This window comes from Sturnus vulgaris, chromosome Z (assembly GCF_052056855.1).
Source record: "Sturnus vulgaris isolate bStuVul1 chromosome Z, bStuVul1.hap1, whole genome shotgun sequence".
Classification (NCBI taxonomy): Eukaryota; Metazoa; Chordata; class Aves; order Passeriformes; family Sturnidae; genus Sturnus; species Sturnus vulgaris.
Genome location: NC_142283.1, coordinates 20,812,694 through 20,831,885, shown reverse-complemented (window position 1 = coordinate 20,831,885; position 19,192 = coordinate 20,812,694). Strand labels below are relative to the sequence as shown.

The 19,192-nt window shown below is 38.7% G+C and overlaps 1 protein-coding gene across 1 annotated transcript in view; it reads left to right on the top strand.

Annotated features, from left to right (window-relative positions):
• DTWD2 (DTW motif tRNA-uridine aminocarboxypropyltransferase 2) overlaps positions 1-16,081 on the top strand; it is an 85,646-nt gene extending 69,565 nt beyond the window's left edge. The window contains exons 6-8 of the transcript XR_015799231.1: positions 3,980-6,000; positions 14,754-14,806; positions 15,109-16,081. The gene's annotated coding sequence lies outside the window, so the exon portion shown is untranslated. The remainder of the gene's footprint in view (positions 1-3,979; positions 6,001-14,753; positions 14,807-15,108) is intronic.
• Positions 16,082-19,192: the final 3,111 nt, after the last annotated feature.

Sequence of the window (19,192 nt, the reverse complement as noted above, 5' to 3'; positions counted from 1 at the left end):
CTGTGTCCAGCACAAATCCAAAACACAGCCCCATACCAGACACTGAAGAAAATTAGCTCTACCACAGCCAAAACAAGAGACTAGGCAGAAAGAGACTACGTAAAAGTTGTTTCTCTTGCTAGGGTATGTCTGCCTCAAAGCTTGATACTTGTCACTATGTCTTGGTATTCCACATACCAGGATTGTCTTGTTTATGAAGTATATCCTAGGTTAGCTGCATTGGTTTAGTGGTTTAATATTCACTAAATATTTCTTTGAATCCCATAGTATTTCCTAAAAGATGCTAATTACTTTTGTATGTGAGAAGGTACTTCTATCACTGAGCAGAAGAATTGCTGTACCCATGGGACCATGGAAGCAGTAACTGAGAGCCTCAGCAGCTGCAACAGAAAGATGCTTTTGGACTTGAATGCTAAGGTTTACTCTCAATAAAGAGAGATACCAAAGAGTATATACTTACATAAAATACTTACAGCACAAGACATACCAACTTTATGTGTTAGTGAAGGAGAATTACAAGAAATATTTTGCGTATTAATTAATATATAAACCATTTGCTGCTTATATACATGAATGGAAATATAGATGCTGTATTTTAAAAATGCATGTATTATTAGAAGTTTATCACCATTTTAAAATACATTTTAAAGGGGAAATTAAATTTCTATGAAACAAAAGTCTTGTTTCTAGTTTTGTTTTTATTGCTGACTCATATATAAATATGTATATGAAATGTGTAGATAAAAGTAATAACAAATTTCTAGTGGGATTTTTATATGTTCTTTTTAAAGATATTTCAAGATGGATATACTGAGAAATGGGTCATATACTTGTCATGATTAAGCGTTTGCAGAATTGAGGTCACATACATGATATCTGATTTTTTCCATAATTACCAGCAGAAGGTAATGAGGAAAAAATTTTACTGTTCTATATTAATGTTTCAGCTTATGATGCTTCATTATACTTGAAGTAATCTTCCAAGGGATTTTAAGTTCATCCAAAATCAAGTTCTCTATTTTTTTCAGGGATTAGATAGAATGTCTTCTGTCAGTTCTAGATGGCTGGTGTATGCCAAGTGTAAGAGTCAGTATTGTGGGGAATACTAGGTTTAGATGAAAAGTTCATTTATATTATTCTCCCTAGAAAGATTATGTGGATTTTCTTTTTGCCAGCAAATGAATTCCACAGAATAGTGCCTGGTTTGCTTTTTTCGATTTTTTTTTTATGGGAGTTTAATAGAGCTGTACATAACTGGGATCTTACAGGTTATTCTGTTTCATTCTGAAATGTATCAATAATGAATTAGTTAATGAATGGGGCTGGTAGTCAGGTATGTACCAAAAATAGTGAACAGTTATGGTCTATGATCCTTGCCTTATCCAAAGACATTTTCTTTCAGTTCTTTGAGCAGGCATTTGTAGTAGATAAAATATATACTTCAGTTATCTTGAAACTGTTGTGATATTATCACTCTCCTGGCTTTGTTCTCCTGTGTCCTGCCAGGCAGGCAACAGTTCTCTTGGGGAGCACTTGGCTCCCTGTGATCAGTGAGAGTTTCTTGAGCCCAGCAGGCTGAACCTGCACCTCAGTCTGCAAAACTAAATCCTCCCTGCCTTTCTGTTCAGACAGCAGTCATGTTTCCTTTTGACCCTGTTGTCACACTGGAATCGCAGATGATATTTTGTAGAGCTATTCTGGTAGTGTTGAGGCATTATGTGCTTTTGATACGAGAAAGGTGAACATGCTGTTGCAGTTACTGTTTACTAGGGATTTGTCTGAAATGAAAAAAATAAAATGTCAGTATTGTCTGATAATAAAGGGCAAAATATGAAAGCAAACTTTTAAGGGCCAGATTTTACACTTTACCGAGGAGCTCCTAACAGGAGGTCCTTGCTTATGCTCCTTTCTCAAGATGCAAGTAAAATCACAGCCCTTCTCTTGTAGAGACTAGAAAAACAGTTCTATCTTTCTATCTCTAGAGGCATGAATCACTTCAAAGATGGGGGAAAGGGGAATCACTACAGTGTAGCTCAAAACTTTAATGGTGAATATCACTGCTTTAAAAATGAATCTGTGCATGGATGGAGCCTTCTTCTTTAGGATATGTCCCCTTTAAAGAGAAATGTAAATGTACTTAATAATCAAACAAGAAACATTCACTTACCTGTCAGCATTGTTGACCTCAGACATAAATTGCTCTAAATTATTGTTGTTTTCATAATGTGTATATGAGAAGATGGTAGTAAGTCAAAGTGATAATGAAATTTGAGGAGAGGGAATTGAGTATTTCTCTTTCTGTTTTTAAAGGTAGTTCTAAAATTCAGGAACACAGGACAAATAGCTAGAGGAATTGAATTAGATGTGGAGAGCTGGATGAGTTACAGAATGAGAGAGTTTCTGACTCTTAATTTGCATCTGCTCTTCCTAGCACCTTGAAATCAGAAAAAACTGATGTGAATTTGATAACATTTCACTGAATTGATTCAGTCTTCATCTTTATATTCGGTTGAAATAAATTATTTTTTTAAAAAGGTCTTGTGCTGCCCTTTTCAGAGATATGAACTTTTCCTTTGTGAAGTTTTGGATTATATTCCAGTGATTTGGATTAAATTCACTGAAAGTTTTACAGTTAGTTTATGGGGTTTTTTGCCTGTAAAATACTGAGTATATTCTGTCTCCAAAATTACTGAAGCAAGCACAGAAGATGGAAACCTGTTTGCACACTGTGTATGTTTTCAGCTTTCATGATGAAATATAATTGTCCTGAAATAATTGTATAAATTGTGTCTATTCAATATCAACCGGTAATTTTTATTTCCTTTATAAGTTCATCTAAAGTTACAATCATATTAGTGCCTTTATTTTGAGACAGTTGCTACTTCCTAAAAATAGATGTTTGGCAAGTAGTGACTTATACTAAATTTTATTTATATCAAAATGTTACTAATATATACCTATTTGTATTTCTTCACTAATTCTTAGGAATTTTGTCATCTGCCCAACAGATTACCCATCTTTCAGTCTAATATTCTATTCCTGATGTGTGGCAGGTAATCCATGATCATGAATAAATTGTTCATACACTACTTCTTTCTTGGGAGAAAAATGCAGTGCTTTTGATTAACAAAGGAACTTAATAAAAGGGAAAAAATAAAATTTGACAGGGGTATTCTGCTGAGTGATTCTTCCAGTTAAGTTGATGATTTCTACAGGGGCATGCCTCATGAATAATTCAGGTAAGATGGAAGCAAGTGCTTGCTGGCCAATGACTCAATGAAGAAATCGTGTTGGAACCAAAGCATTCTATGTAAAATGCATGATACTCTTAATGCTTATGTTTAAGTATTAATAAGTTTTATCCTATAGGATAACCAGGGTGCAGTAGGGTTGAACCCCAAGCAGGATTCGTGTATATCACTTCTGAAGCTGTCACAAATGCTCTGTTTTAAAATGCTTTAAAGTGGAGGGCCACTGCTGTTTGACATTAGCAGCAGGCTCCAGTTCTCAGGCAAGCTGAACTGGTTTTCAAAAGAGAGCCAGAATTTTACAGATGACTATGGAAACTCTAATGAAGAAGCTGGTACTCCACACTATGTTGCTCTGCTTCCTGAAGAGTTAAATTTCTTTGAGTAAATGATCTGAGCAGCAACACAAGCAAGTTTTACATATTTTAAAAATTATCTGTGGTAAAGAAATGCATAGTACATACCAACTGTTGTGTTTTAATTTCCATATTCATTAAATAAATATATTTGTTGGGAAAATATGCCTTGTTGTGAATGCAGCCAGTAGATGCTTGGGTTATACAGAAGATAATGACTTTTATCTGAAAATCTTTGAAGAGTTTAAAGAGGTTTCTTAATTTCTGCCTTTTCACTGTGGTGCCAAAACCTGCTAACTTGCTTCATATGCTTAAAAGGAGTTTTTGAGAAGTTAATGGATTGATTGTGCCATTCCTATTTGTTTGTTTCATTAGGGCTGTTTGCCAAGGTTGGAGTTCATGCTGCAATAACTGTGTGTGTTGGAGGCCTCCCTGAGGAATGTACAGCTGGAGACTGAGCCTTTTGCTTCTGCTTTACCTTCACCATAGCATTGCACACTGGCATAAGGACTCCACTGGAGCATGTAAAATTTGTTTAAACATCCCAGAGATGAAAATATGTTATAATGTGCAGTGGCATTCAGAATTTCACTGCAATACCTGGATAGTTACTGCAGAAATTCTTTTCCCCTTCTTAGTATGTTATCCCTGCCAGCATCGCTGACAGGCTCAGTCCTGGCCAGCAGTGGGTCCATCTTGGAATAGCTGGAAATGACTCTGTCTGACATGGGGAAAGCTTCTGGAACCTCACTATAGAAGCCACCCCTGCAGCTTCTCCCCCTCCCACACTTGCCCCAGAATGGCAGTACTGTGTGCTTGCAGCTGCAGGGCAAGCTGCAGGCCCAGAGCAGCACACACATGAAACAAGGACCAAGATCAAGGGAAAAACGGCAGCTTTAAAGGAATACAGGGATGGCTGAAAAGTGGCAGCTCTGTTGAGATTTGGGCACCCGTGGTATCTTTGTGCTACAAGAGTGGTGGGCAGAGCCTTACTCACAATAACCCACAGATTCTCTGGCACGGATTCCATGACTAGGACTTCAGAGGAAGACAACCTCCCCCAAATCCTGGGAATGTGTGTGACCCAAAGGGGAAAAAACCTTCCTGACTGCAGACACAGGGCACCAGTCGAGCTGTGGTGCTGCAAGAGCAGCAGGCGGTAATTACCCACAATGGTGCTTAGTGCTCCAGAGGAAGGTGAAAATCTTCTGGGGACTGGAGTCAATCCGCCTCGGGGTAAAATTCCTTCCTAACACCAGAGCTGCCCATTCCCCGAGCACGTGGGCAAGCCTTGGTCAGGGGCTTCTCCTGCTGAGCCACAAGCAGCCATGTAGCTCATGAGCTGAGCACAATGTGCCATCAGCCTGGAGGAGTCTAGCAGAGCCCGTCCCCATTAGGGACCTGGGAGAACACTCAGCACAGGGCTTGGGCACCCCTGCAAGGCACAGTCCCTCCCCTGGGCTCATGTGAGCAGAGGGTATCACCCTAGGACTTGCTGTGACTGCCAGTCCTTGCATTCATCTCTTGTGCTGCTCATGCTGCTCATAAAGCTCAGGAGTGTGGCAAACAGCCTGTCCAGCCTCGTAGCTTTGCAGAGTCAACTTCCCAAGCAATGGCCATGGTTTCTGCAAGAGAAGCCAGGCAGTGCCTCAGGCACATGGAGAGCTGTTACCCTTCTGTGCACTACTGCAAACAACAGGCACGGCACAGGTTACTCCCTTCGAGACTGCTTAAGAAGTATGTGGGACTGTTGGAGTGAGTCCAGAGGAGTGCCATGAAAATTACTGCAGAGCTGGGATATCGCTGCTATGAAGACAGGCTGAGAGTTGGGGTTTTTCAGCCTGAGGAAGGAAAAACCTTCAAGTACATACAGTGACAGCATCGGGCACAGCACCAGGCATTGCCAACCGGATGAGGGAGAGGATTGTGCTGCTCTGCCCCACGTTCTGGGGGCAGCTTTGGGTACCACAGTGTGACAAAGACATTGAGCTGCTAGAGAGTGTCCAAAGGAGGCAACCAAGACTGTGAAGGGTCTCAAGGGCAAGACTTCTAAGGAGGAGCTGAGGTCACTTGGTGCATTCAGCCTGGAGAAGGTTGCAGGAGTGGTTTACAAGTTCCAGAGGTAGGGCAGTGGACAGTAGGTGCTGATGTCCCCTATCTGGTGACAGTGATAAGATACAACAAAATGGAATGAAGCTGCTGGCTGGCACTAGGAAAAAGTCCTTCCCTGAGAGCATGGTCAGTCACTGGATCTTGTTGCCTGGGGAAGTGATCATCATGTCAACTACCCTGACAGACTTCAAAGGGTGTCTGGATGACAGCTACATAGTTTATTTTTTAAAGTAGTCCTGCAAGGCCCAGGCATTTGGACCCAAAATCCTTAAAAGGGTCTTTAGGTAAGTACAGTTACATTATTCTACTACACATCTAAGGTAATTGCTTGAAATACCACTAAACACTATTTCTCCTTACTTGGCAATGTTTTTAAACAAGTTGACAATTTGTACTTGGCAGCTTTTGTTATGAATAGAATTAATTATGTATAGCTCTTGCATACTGTCCTTGTCTTTTGCAGTGTGCCTTCTAGGATATAATAGGTTTAATTAAACCTACTCAGTTTGACAAAACATATTTTAATGATGCTCTGTAATGCCAGAGATTTTGCATTTAATGGCACTTAGAGCATATTGACACACAAAGCAGTTGTGACATGTTTATATTTCGGTGTTCCTTGAATCAAAACTCTGTTTTAATAAAAAATGACATAGTATTTATGACTGTGATGCATAGGTCATTGATTATTAAGGATGACATCATTTCAGGAAAGTAGATGTGATTGCTCTGAAATGTAATGACAGTTTTAGAATGATTATCTGTACTTCAGGCTCCCTGTGGCTTTTGATTTCCTTTCAGTTAATTAACTTTAAAGATATTAATTCCAGATAGCAGGCCAGATTCAACTGCAGCAAATAAAACCTCATAAATATGGGTTAAACCAAAATAGGTCACTATATCTTAGTCCTTAAATCTCAAATTGTTCTTAATTGAGTTGAGGTATCTCATGCAGGACCAGAAGTTGGGCTTGGTGATCCTGATGGGTCACTTTAAACTCAACATATTTTATAATTCTATGATTGTATGATTTTTAGTTAATGATATGGGCAAAAATATTTCCGGAAACATTGTAGAGTAGTCGTATTTCTTGGCGAGTGAGGTGTGGTAAGTGGTGATGTGTGTGCACAAGCTGTGATGCAGGGTAGTTAAACATGGTTGCAGTGTAAAGTTGACATGGTTACATCCTGTGGTTGTGCTTTTCCACCCAGTGAGCTGTCCAGTTAGCCTCAAATGCATAGTGGAGCAGCCTTTAAGCTCGTTCCTGGAGTAGTACAAGCTAATTTCAGTATTAAAAAAATGGTATTTTTACTGGTATCTTTTCCTCTTCTCTTAATAGGTTTTTTTCTCTCTGTGAAACAAAAATCAGGTCTGCAGTCTTGCTATGGGTTTCTCACTCAAGCCACAATTTATCTGTGGTAAAATTGTAATTCTCATAAATTGCAAACACAGTTTATGCTTTACAAAAGCATGTGATACTACAGATCCCTTCAGGAACACTTAGATTTTGCAATTCTTTCATATTTGTTGTCTTTTCCTTGATTTTCAACATCTTCCTTATGCTAGGAATTACATTCTAACCCCCTTTGTGTCTCTCTTGACTTGCCCTCTTCCCAAATTAGAGCATATGCTAAAACACTTCTCTGAAAGGCTGCATTTAAATATATTTCCTTTGGCTTTTGTCTGACAAGTTGCCAAAAAAGAGAGTACCAGTTTTCCCCAACTAATAAATTAACATATTATTTCTCTTATTTTTATATGCCTAGCTTTTGATTGGCCAGACTTGAGAATTACTTCTCTGAGTCTCTGGAGTTTAATTGCATGTAAATTAGTTCTTTCATTTGCCTGAATGTGCTAACCATTTTCTATTAACATTGCTTTCAAAGATCCATTTTCTTTGCTCCAAAGACCTCATATCTCAATGTAAGTTTACAGTATTTTCTGGTTCATAAGACTGTATCTTAAACTAAAGCAGCAAAACAAAATTGATGCTGCCATGTAATCAGTTTTGTAGAAAGTTATATGTTTAAATTTGCTCTTCAGGAAGTTCTTACTAATTTTCCCATTTGGGGCCTCTTTGGCCTTCGTGTATATTAACTGACAATTTATCAGATGGTAATTTTCTGTAAAGCACTTACTAGACTATAAAATGCAAGAGCCAGCTCAGAATTTGTGGTGTATTACAGGTGATGTCTGTGGGTGAGTTTGTGAGGTCCTGTTAGTGCTCTTTTGTCTTATGTGAGCTCTGTGCCTTGGTGATCTGTATATTGGCCCACAGCAGGCCTTGTCTTTGGGCTGTGTAGTGTCACAAAAACAATGTTACTCTTTCCCTGGTAAGGAGTTTGAACCCAGTTAATATTTAGGAATTAGTGAGGTTGTATCTTTTAAAAATATGCATTAGTGTTTGTTAATATTCTATCTAGCACAAACATATCATGATTCATTACAAGGAAACTTGGGCTCTGATTTCTCAAAGATCCCAAGGGAAACTCATACTTTTGAGCACTAATCCTGCTAAAAGTAATGCAAGCTAGTAATTTGATTTAATTTGTAGCTTGTAGGGCAATAGACATGCAGCATTCTGATGTTTGCTTAGTTTTTGTTGATGTTATCATATAAGCAACTTTTCAGATGAATGGAAATATTTATATAAAAGTTGACTATGCATGACAATGCTAATGTTATCAGACCAGTGCCTGTTGTGAATCCCCTTAAGCTACGTAGGCATTCAAGAGAAGCTGGAAAATTTGTAAAATGTCTCTAAGACCTGTCAGTGTACCAGTCTAAAACTAAATGGACCTGTAGAATGTATTAAATCTGATCATCAGGAGATGTAAAATCTACTTATTTTTCACTACTTACTACTTACTACTACTACTACTTACTACTTTTCACTTACTTTTTCACTATTTGCTTCTAAAATGTTCCTCTTTGTGGCAGTTCAGGAATGTAATAGGCTCTTGTCAGTGACTAAAGGAAATCAATTTTCCTTGGCTTTTTTTCCTGTAGATCTCGATGGCCTTAAGTGGCAACATAAAGCATTGTTTTAATAGTCTTTGGAAGCTATGGCTACTTGCTTGTGGACACATGTGAGCGCTGGAACTGTTCTTTAAAAAACTCGAATTCATGGTTTTTATTTTAAGAGTCCTGCTCTTAGGAATGCTGAGAACAAATTTTGGTTTTTCAAATGAGTAGCCTGTTGGTAAAAGGAGTGAGAAATAGTGAATAAAAAATTGATTTGCCTCTAAGGGAATGGCTCTTGTGGTAGAATGCATTGTTCAGTCTAGCAATAGCAGTATGGCACAGACATAGAGATGGCTGAGGAGTAAAATCAGTTCAAGGGAAAAGTGTTAGTGAGGCATCAGTAAATGTGCAGCTGGGAGGGAAAGAAAATGTCTAGCAAATTTCCCAAGAAAAGGAGAGGACATTGAAAAAAATTGTGTTAGCGATTTACAGAGAGAAAGTACTAATATAACAATGGGAACCTGAATGAATTTGGAAGTTGATTTTCTTAATTGTATGTTGCATTTGCACATGTAAAAGTGCATAAATATTTTTGTTCTAGTGTCAAATATTGTGTGTAGTTAGAGAAAGAAAGGGAGAATGTGTGTACTCTGTCACCAAACTGTGCATAAATGAAGATTAAAATTTGTCTTTGGGTTTTCCAGAACATTTTTTCAGCCTCATGTTCTATAGATGTTAGTGTCAGAGAAATCCCTTTACAGAGGCTGTGCTCTGTGGTGCACTGTTGGGTGAACTTTATTTTTAATATATTTTCAAACAGAATGCAGTAGTGGACACCCTAGGAAATTGCTTTGTTCACAGCAGAAACTCCTTGATGTTGTTGTGAATGCATAAGAAAGTACAATTTGGAGTTTTTCTCAAATTCTATCCTCTTTTTTTTTTTAATAACAGTTTTTAATTTTGTTTGTCTTCTCATTCAAAAAATGATACAATAGTGGAGTTTCATAGCTGCTTTCCATTTTCTAACTTCAGTGTAGGTAGTTGGAGGGGAAGAGGGTTATAGAGGCTTCAGTAAAAGTAAATATACTGGGCCTTTCATGTCTAACTACTTTTTTCACAGACGGAAAACGGTGAGGTACCTTCTGGTTTGGGTTCAGATTTTGTTAAATACCAACTCTTGCAGGGAGATTTGGGTGTATAGGACTCCTCTGAAAATCCAAGTGTCAAACAGTATGCCTGCAGCCAGTGTCTAGCTCTATTTCAGGTCCAGCTCAGCAGCGAGGTCTAAACTAAAGTGCACACACAAGTGTCTTGGGTAAAGGAGGGGTCACCAGGCAGCAACAGCAGCTGTTGCAGATACTTGTCAGTGGGGAGCAAGGTCTGAGACCATTCCTCTGAAGGCTATATGTAGGAAACGTGTGGGAAAAAAAAACCCAAACCTTTAAATCTTGGAGCTATATACACATTTTTAAAGTGTCTGAATAGTTACATAAGATAATCCATAGAGCTAAGGAGGAAAACCATATCTGTAAGGCTCCTTAGGATTTTGAATTACTTATTCTGGGGAATGAATCAAGAAAATTTTGACACCTTGCTATTTCAAGAACGCTAATAATGATTTTTTTCATCTCTAACTGAAAGAATACGTCTTATCTGAGGAAAGCATTAGCTTTTTGGAGATTTTTTTTTACCTCTGTTTATAATTCAATACTTGTTCTTCCCACAAGAGCTGTTCTGCTGTAGCAACTTTACTAGGACCCAGTAGAGTTCATACATAGCTTGTAAACAATGTTTTTTGTCTTTGTAAACCCTTCAAACTGAAAACTTTGTCATGGTTGGATAGAACTGCACATTTCAGGATCAACCATTAGACTTGAAGACAGACTAATTAGATGTTTGCCTTTTGCTACATGATATTAAGACTTACATTCTATCACACCTAAAGTTCATGCAATTGTAGGCATCAATCAATTAGATAAAGGAAAAACAGGTCAATTTTATTAGACCCTCATGACTCAGACAGTTGATTATACTGAGAAAACACAGGACTCGGTGCTTTAGCAGAGGGTTTGCTTTTGTAATTGACTAACTGCTGCCTCCTGCTCTGTTGACCTTCTCTAATTTGTAGTATTGTCTGTCATTCCTTATCTGCAGTCGAGTGGGAAGGTTCGTATGTTAACATCAACATTGTTAAGGTCAGGGGGGACTGCATCTGTCTGTGTAGCCAGTTCATTTTTAATTGTGTGTACAGCCAGGCTGCAGGCTTTATGCCACTTGGTTCTGCATATCTGTCTGAAAATCTGCAGCTTTTGTCAGACTGTCACTGTTTTAATCATAATGAAATGAATAATGTAAGCAGCTATGGATCATTTAAAACCCCTGAGAGTGTCTTCTGGTACAGTGCCTGTGCTGCCACAGCACTGCAGGTGGGTGGCATCCCCTGGGAATTGGCTCTGTCCAAGGGCATAGGAAACCCTGGTGAGCCCTGAGTGGTGTGGTGCTGTATCACAGGGGTCCTGTTGTGGCTGCTGTGGAACTCTGTCCCTTTGGGGTATCAGTGTAGGGGCTGAAACTGAGAAAAACTGCCCAGAACTTCTACTCCAAAAGGTTGCATAAATATTCTCATGTTGTATTTACCAATGTTTCCCGATATGTTCACACAAAGTGGAAAAGTGTATAAATTATTTCATTGGCCTGGCAAATTTACAGCATTTAAAAAAAAATATTTATTTGGTCTCATTACCAATTCAGCATTTATGTGTTTGCAATTTTAAAATACAATGTCAGTCCTATTAGTTAGAAATATGGGGACAAAAGTGCTCTAGGACCACTGTTGTATGGTACTTTCCATAACATCAAATTCCTCCTGCAGAATTCATATATTTTTCTGCCTCTTGTCTTTTTATTACCTCTAAATTGTTATGAAGTTTCAGTTCTGTTGGGATACATTCCATATCCTGATGAATTTTAACACAAGCTATTTTTGGTAGTAACCATATTAAATGTCTTTATTCTAATTTCACCTCTTTGTTCAACACAGCAAGCTTTCTATTTCTGCAAAAGATTCTTCTTCCTTTGATGTTTCTTCCCTTCAGATGTTTGTATCCAATTACTTTCTTTTCTCCTTATTTCACCTTGGCTAAGGTGGCATACTTGATAGTCTTTGAGACTTTTTTCCCAAATTTGTCCTCAAATTCATCCTCTAGACTCTTATGCTGATACTGCTTAGCCTAAAGCTGGGTTTTTTTTCAGTTGTCTAGCTAAATATTAGAAGTCTTGGTGCTATCACTTTTCTAGCAGATAACTGTTCATTCTGTGCCCTGTAATGAAATGGAGAACCCATACATAAATTACTATTTCCCTGCTCTATATTCTTGTGAGCTGTCCCATCACAATCCGCATTTAATTATTAGTATTCTGAATTATTTTGTATGCAAAGACCCTAGTTTGACTTTTTTTTCAGGTTGATTTGCAATGTAATTTGTTTTTATCCCAAAGCTTCCTTGTTTTTGAAACAGTACATGTATGCATTCATAAACGCCACAGGCATTATATCAGTCAGAAATAAAATTGACACATTTTCTTCCTACTAAAGATTATTTATGAGAATACTAAATGAGTGTGTTTTTTCTAACTGTGATTTGAGCAAGAAGTACAAAACCAAGGGGAATGGATGCTTCAAGTTCTGGTTGTGAAGCAGTCTTGAATGTACGGAAAGATGAAGTGCATTAATGAGCAATCAGCAGTTTCACTTTGGCAAAAGTCAATGAAAGTGTTTTTAATGACAGTGACCTACCTGATCCTCCCTCCAGCATTGCTTCTTCAAAATGATCTCCACAAAACAGTGCTAACATGTACAGGATGCTGAGAAGCATTAAAACCCATCCTGCATGTTGCGATGACTAATTGAAAGGAGCAGCTTGATGAATTTTCTAGTTCAGTTGTCTGGCTTTTGCAGAGAAACTGCATTTCTGAAACATGGCAAGCTGAGACCAAAACGTTGTTGCCTCTAGCAGTGGATCTTTGATCTTGCTCTGACTGATGTTGCATAGCTGTGAATTCCTCAAGGAATGAATGATGAAACTCATGGTGAAATGATGAAACATCAGTTCTTGACTGTATTACTTGCAGATCAGGATGATGAAGCAGAAAAATTATCACTGTACATATAACCCTGTAGTTGTGTTACTCTGCATTTCCTTGAGCACATGCTCATGTTTATTCCTTGCATTGCTTTCTTCAGAACAGTGCTGTTTGTGTGTTTGTGAGCCCTAACAGTGATGTGTCTTCTTCATTGAAACCAAGTGCCACTCCTGCCTGCCAAGCAAGTGTAGATGAAAGAAAGGCAACTAATTGGTGCTCTTGGGAAACTGCAGTAAAATACTATCCTCCTGTGTCAAATTTCTACATTGTAAGAGTGCTAAAATAGAGCAGGCATTCCACAGTTCTCTGTGAGCTCAGAAGGGGTGGCAAGATCATCAATGAAGGATGTTGTAAATTCCTCGTACTGCTAGTGGAGAGAAGGAAAATCCTCTAAAGGTTTGTGTCCTGACTGTTGTGTATAAATTGCTTGTATTTCTTGGATGTTATTTTCCTACAACAGCCAGATATTTATCTCCCTGCCTTAGTAACATTGCGGTAGTGATGAGCAGATTAAGACTGAAAGGAAATGAAAGCAAGGTCAGCCCCCAAATGAAAAAGCATTCTGTTACAACAAGCCCTTTTTTTTCCCAGACAGAAGTGAAATTTTTTTTCCTTTAAACTATGCTTCATCTTAGGTGACAAGTGACTAAAACACCGAGTAAAGCAGAGAGAGAGATGGATAATGGGGTTAGTTAAATTTGGCCTTTATTTCCAAGTTTTGATCAAAAACTGACTAAATGATTTGCGGGGAATTGTTTTGTTTTGTTTTGTTTAGTTTTTTTAAAAAATAGTAATTACAGTTTATAAGAACCTTGTCACAATGCCCAAAACGTAGGAAATATTGTGACAGAACTGGGTGCAGCATTGGTACAGTTTGTAAAGAAATAAAATATTATTTATACAGTTCATATCATCAAGGATAATTTCAAAGTGTTTTGCAAATAACTGTGGCTTGTATGCAAATCTACACAGAGCATGGCATAGGCCAAAAGACCTGTGACAAGGCACCATCTTTGAAAATTACTTTGAAATTGCTGATAAACAAAATAGTCTTTATTAAGTGATGGGACAAAAGGTGCCAGTAGCTAGGGTAAGAGCTCAGCTGGAGTTGGAGAGTCAGGATTTTCTCCAGAGACTGATATCAGGACTGGGAGGAAGGAGTCCATGAATGTTGACTAGTGGGGAATAAATACTGGATGGGAATGAAAGATTGATATTTAGTGTTGGAAACCTGAGAGCATGTGATGTTAGTGTAAGTGACATGCTCTTCTCTGATAAAACTCCTGAGCCCACTTTTCGGACTCTTATCATGTTGTTTTATTAATTTCACTATCTGATGTTGATTGTTGGTGCTGATTTCCCCATCCTACTGTCTAATATATTAGGAATTTCAGGGGAGAATTTTTTAAAAATCTTCATGTTTTTAAGCCAGAGATCCCCAGCCTCTTTTACACAAACACCAATACAGAACACTGGATAAGTCAACATAACTCAGAAAAGAAAAAAGCTGCAACAAATGAAAATTTGAAGGGAGACGATGCATGTAAAAGGGAAACTTTGAATGTACAAGCAATTTTTATTGCAATGTGCTGTTTTTATGTAAGCGTTTTCCATCTTGGCTGCAAGTCAGTGTAATACAGTACAATGAAATAGTGCTGCTTGTTTATAAACGCAGGGATTAAGTCTACTGGTCTGCTTCACTGGCCTTCTCATCCATCAACAGATAGTTTAAATAGGGCCTTGCCTGAGGTATTCGGATTTTCTGTGTGTCTGTTCCTTTTTTCACAATGCTAGAACATCCCGGGTTGCTGAATAATTGTGCTGAGGAGATATCATATACTACTGATGACTGTAGTTATTAATGGAGCTGTATCTGTGACTTTCTACTCTCCATGGGCCTGTTCTTAACAAAATATGATGCCTTCTTTAGGTCAGATATTCAACTATGACCCATGCCTTGTTCAACAGAGTCAAGAGGCGCTGGTAAGTACGGTGATATGTTATCATGTTCTCAGTTTATGTTGACTTTTGTACTATGAGGGCTGCCTGAAACATGATGTCTTAGAGGTGCAGGACAGATTTTTTTCTTATTTATTCAGTTTTATGAGTAGAATCCTGCAATTTTTGGTTTAAGTCTGAGTTAGCAATGTAAAATACCTGTATTTACCCTAAGCATTTTCTCTAGTTCAGTTTTCATGTTTCAGCAGATAGATAGGTAGAAGCAGCAACTTTACCAATTCCTGTTCAAAAAGGCCCCAAATAATTTTCATTTCCATCTATTTTAGGGTCATAATGCCATGTAAACAAGATGCAGAATTTCAAAGGCTTCAGCTTCTCTGCTCCAATGTGCTGGTCACCCAAAGACATTCACTTCCTGCTTACCACCTCGCTCCAGAATAAGAATGACTGGTATGCTGGCTTACCTGGAACCTGAGGTCGGGATAGTAATCAAATGAAAAAATGTGCATGCAACTATCCTTCTCTTCCTCACCACAAACCTATGTTCGACCTGCTTTATTTACTGACCACTTTTACCCCATTGTGTTGGTAAAATCATCCGTGATTTCTCCTTTTAGCTCCTTGACTTTCCCCATGAAGATTGGACTTCACAGGATGTGGCAGATCTTGGCAGAACAGAGATCCCTTGGTTCAGTACTGGCATCTTACTGGGGATCTGCAGTACTTGTCCCACCTTCCACTGCACCTGTCATTTTCCTTCTGTGTGGCATCCAAATTCCTGGTCTTTTCCTCTGCATCACAACTGCAGAGATGGAGACTGAAAATACAGTGTGCTTTTCAATCTTTGCTACTGGTGAAAAATACAATTAGTAAAGTACCTGTTTGGATTGGGATTAAAGGAGAGCCTGTTTCGTGTGTGTTCACGGGATTGAGGAAGGCAGATGGGAACCAGCCTGGTGCAGTGCAGTGGGGTTCATCAGCCAGGAGATGGCAGCTGAAGTACTCCTTTGCACTTGGAGCAAAAACCTGCCTGTAAATAGCGCAGATCCTGCCTCTCTGCTTGGGAAAACGCTGTACTTCATTAATGCCGTGCTAAACAGAAAAGTCTAATGGATGTGTGTTTTTATGCAATCACCTCAAGCAGCCCTCCCAGCCTTTGCATTAATTCTGAGTATTGTTGCGCAGTGGCATTCACAATTAATTCAAAGCTTGGAAAAAAGTCCTTCTTTGTCCTTTCATGGCTGTGTCTTTTCTGACTGAATTGACAATTGCTAGATAAATTCTGAGTTTTGAACGATGGAGAGCCTGTTTTAGTTTCTTTAGTTCTTTCCAGAGGCTAATGTCCAGATTTGTTGCACTTGGACTGCCACAGGTAGTGAGAATATAATGTTCCAAATGCCAATTATTTTAATGTTGCCAGTTGGGTCTAAGTGGTGTCAACACAGCCTCCACATGATTAACAATCTAGCCTATATATAAATAAATAGGCCCAAAATGTCTATTAAGTTTGCAAGGTAACACGAGTAAGGAGCAATCAAAACACAATTCCCAAGGTAGCCCCTGGATATTTTATCCCTTACTGAGCAAAAGCTTCAAATTAGAGGGCGTTGTCAACCAGCCAGTTAATCTTATAGAGGAGCTGGCACTTTCAGATGCTTGGATTAGGTGGTTACAAAACAGCAAGCTACAGCTGGCCTGACTTCTTTTCATGGAAAGAAATTGTACTAACAGCTGGAATCATAGGTGTTTAAAACAGTTTTCACTCTTACTAAGATACAACAGCTAGCTGAGGATTCCTAGTTTTGACTAAATGTTCAGAACAGGCAGGCCTTCAACAATACAATTTTTTAAATAACAGATTTTACAATATGAGAAAAATACACTTTTATTCCCTATCACACTCAAACTAACCAAAACTCCAACCAACCAACCCAAAAAATAAAAATAGGCAAGCAATGCCCCCCTCCAAATAACCGAAACCAAACACCAAACCAAACAAACACAAATCCTGGTGTCTGAAATGGAATCTGTGCTTCTCCACTGGTGTGAAGGATATCACACTTCTTATAGGGCAAAGGACTTTTGTCCTGTACGGTCATGAGTGCTTGCATCTTCAGGTCCTGTCCCTGTGCACAGACTGAAAATGTGTTTAAATCTTTTATATGTTGGAGTAAGATCTCTTTCTGGCATACTTGCATGCTGGTGACACGCCTGTGCTACCTCATTGTGTCCACTGGAATAGATGCAACAACAGCAATGCACACTTGGAGAGCTCTAGTACTCAGTCAGGCATCTTTCAACAGCAAAGTCTTGGAGGTGACTGCAGGAATGTTTCAGTTCTTGAATGATGAAGTGGAAGCATAGCAAATGTTATTCCCTCCACACTGTATTTCGTAGTCAGCATACTTTTTAAAAGTATTTTTCTACTTGGTGAATGTTGGTAGCAGAATAAATACTTTTATATGAAGCATCTTTTAAAGATTTAAAGGTGTACAGAACAGCATCTGTATAATACTGCACCCAATTTGTGGAAGTGAATTTATGAACCGTTCTCCCCTCCACTAAGCTCATCCCTTGTTTTCTCCATTCCCCAGTCTAATGGGAAAAAAACCCAAAAAGTCCAAACCAACCTTCTTGTCCTTATCCTGCTGGGACATCAGGACATTCTCAACTAGGCTGAGACTTCAGTGCAGCATCCATCTTCTGTGCTTTGTGCAGAAGCTGATTTCCCGTCACAGCCGCTGGACTGGGAAAGAGACAAATCTGGACGGGTCCTCCCATCCCATACAGCCTGCTCTTTTCTGGTGCTTACGTGGGATTTGTACAGGCATCACAGAGTTTCCAGGGGATGAACTCTAGCTCCAAGGCACTAGTCCTGAACTGCTGGAGACCATCCATTTCTGTGCTGGTGCGGCTTTGGTGTGCAAGAGAAGCGGACTGAAGCAAGGACGTCACCTGGGGGCACTATTGCAGCCAGATACTCGTGTCTCATGTCATTTGCATTTGAAAGTTTAGAGCAGCAGAATATATTTCTGGTAAAGCTGCTCTTTATCAGAAGATTTCTTTTAGCTCGACTACTGGGTATAATTTTAAATGATCTGTGCCCCTGAGTGGAAAACCAACAGCAAAATTAATAATAAAGAAACCAAATTTCCTAGGTTGCTTACTGTTGAAGTTTAGTTTACTTTATTTGATGAGCCAAACCATATTTTATCCTTAAAAATTTCCTGCAATACAGTAACCAGTTCCATGTGAGTTCTGCCAAAGCAAATATACACATAATTTTACCTTGTGAGGTAAGCTGATATTCCATACACTTTGTTTCTAAGTATGTTTTCTAATTCTGAAAGACTCTCTGTATCCAAGATGAATTTCTAATAGCCATGCCTTGTTGCAAGAGACAAAAAGTGCTTTGAGGGCATTTATTGCACTCCTTTCTGGAATTTACCCTTACACCAAACAGATATATCTCTCTTTGGTTTTATTTTGTAGTAGGTAAGGGGAAATAACAGAGAAGAAAAACAGTTCTGCTTATGTTTGTGACATCAAATGTGCTGTGATAGAATTGCAATGAAACAGTAAATAGGAAAATTAAAACCTGACAAAAGAGAAATCACGCTATTTTTGATACCCCATATGCTGAGACTATGGTAAGAGTCACTGGAAATTGTGATATCTTATACATATCTTTTATTTGGAAAAGACAAGTAATTTCCATGCTACAATGTACCTGTGCAAAATTCTCATCTTCTTTTGTTCTGTAGCTGCAAAAGGTCCAACTCAACAATGAATATGTACCAAATGGTATGTCATGGAAGACTACTTTGAAAAGGAAAGTACTGAAGGTGTTAGCTAGGCAGGGACAGCCACTGTTCCTGCAAGCAATTTTGTCATTCTGCAAAGAAGGATTTTGAGAGTGTTAAGATTAGTGAGTAAATTTTTCTGCATGACTTATTACTTGTGGCCTTTTGTAGCATCCCTTCAGCAACTGCTGCTTGACATGACCTTTTCAGCATATTTATCAGTCTGGGACCTACTGATGATGCAGAGGTATAAGTGTGGTTGCTGGGCTAGAAATGACCAGCTCAAGGGGAGTGTTCCAAAGTCAGGTTTTGATACAGGTGCTTTGGGACACATCTGATATTTGAGCAGTGTATTTTACTTGAGGGATATGCTGACTTATTACAGTGGTTTTCTGATACTCCCCTGTGACATTTCTGGCATGCATCCATGAAGCTTCAGATATTACAGTAGACCATAATATTATTGAAGTCAGTGACTAAACTGTTAATTTCAATGGTACAAGGTTAAGACCTGGGTATCTGGGTGAATTGCTGTACTGATTTAGCATTCTGCTTTTTACCCTTGAAGAATAATGCACAAAAAGCTCTAAACCGAAACAAAAAAAAA